Raw genomic sequence first — 1,810 nt, forward strand, 5'->3', positions numbered from 1 at the left:
CAATGAGAAGCTTCCAAAGATATGGCATTATGTGGATTTTTGCATTTTCTAAAGCTCTAGATACAACAATTCAACACTGGAATAGTCTAAGCGTCAAGTATGCTGTCTGAGAAGACATCGTTGGAGCCCTTGGCGGGAAGTTTTTGGCGGATTCAACATGTTGAATAGATGTTAGAACCTTGTGATATTTGATCACTCTAACTGGTTGCTAAAAATCAGCGCACAGGGAAAGAACAGGAAGTGACAAAAATGGTTAAACAAAGCAAAGGCAAGGCTCGCCAGTTAGCCACCTTATGCATTATGAAGTACAAAGTCAGTCTGGGCAGAAGAGCGAGAAGATGACCTCGTCACCATCGTGCAAAAGAGACTTGTAGATTTGTAGGATTGTAGGTAGCATAGATGCATTGTTTACGTTTATATATCCTGCCCCCATAAAATTTTCTGGTTGTGTTTTTCTAACAATGAGGAATAGCAACTACTGCCACTCAGAGTATGGAGGGGTATTATTTCTCACACATGCGCAGAAAATACTTAATTCGTGTCATTGTGGAGTATGTCATTTTTGCAGCATGACACGCCAACAGTTGAGCAGAAGTTAGTTGGGATAGGCATTTGGTGACATCAGATTGGTTTACTTAGGCCTTCACGATAAGTAAACTTGTGTAGTCATAATAATTGACCAAAAATATAAATCATTTCACTCTCTCATCATTCTGACATTGCATTCATTAAACAGTTTTTTTAAAATTGTAATCTGATTGAATGAAAAAGTTTAGACTGATTTTATGTCAGTATAAAACACAGTAAGTACATTTGTCTCTTTATAAAATGGAAACTTCTGGTTTCCATTATATAAAAGGCAAAAGAATGGAGGCAACACAACAGCTGCCTACATGGATTAAAAAGGCTGTCTTATTAGTTCAGTGAAATGCAAAGTTGATCATCTTCACCAGATGTGCTCTTGCATTGCCGATTAATTATCCTGTAGCTTGTGACACTGGGCTGGGCATCCAGGAAATTATATTACAACACATATCCTCAGCAAGCCGACCCAGGATTTTCCCCCCTCTTCGTCCTCTCCTTCCTCTAGACACGGCGAGTTTATGCGATTTCACAATTGAACATCTACAACACACATTTACAACATCTGTACAGAGGGAAACACAGTTTGCTTCCAAGAGGTTAAACAAGATATGGAGGAGGCCCATTTAAGAAAAAGAACATTCAGAAACCGTTCACACCCTGTGGAAAACATTCCTATTTGCCCGGGCTTCTGTCAATTCCTGCTCTTGACCAATGGCAATAAACGAAGCAGCCCCACTGTCACAGAGACAGTTGGCACGGAAACAGCACATTACACCATCGTCCAAACCTCCTCCCATTCTGCTGTCGTCATGACTCCCCTCCCTCCCTCTCTCTCCTGCTAGTATTTTTTTTCCATCATTAATGAAATCATAAGCAATGCCAGACCTAAAGGCGCACATGCACACTGTACTGGCACCATTCAAACCAGGAAGGCTCAGACTCCTTGATGTATGATGCATTTTTTTCTCTCTATCGCATGAAATAGATACCCTGTTTGCGCCATTTTCTCTCCTTTTTTTCATTCTCTGTTGAACTCATGATTTAATCCTGACCATTTCCCCCTTCTCTCTTGCGCGCGCGCTCTATCCCTGCTGCTGACTCCTCCCTCCATTTCTGTCCTGCACGCACACACACTCGCACACACAAACTCTCTCTCTCTCTGTCTCTCTCTCTCTCTCTGCTCTCTCTGACACACACAAATATATATACAAATACACACACACAC

The sequence above is a fragment of the Hippichthys cyanospilos genome, chromosome 15 (assembly GCF_059441005.1).
Source record: "Hippichthys cyanospilos isolate Australia breed blue-spotted pipefish chromosome 15, RoL_Hcya_1.0, whole genome shotgun sequence".
Classification (NCBI taxonomy): Eukaryota; Metazoa; Chordata; class Actinopteri; order Syngnathiformes; family Syngnathidae; genus Hippichthys; species Hippichthys cyanospilos.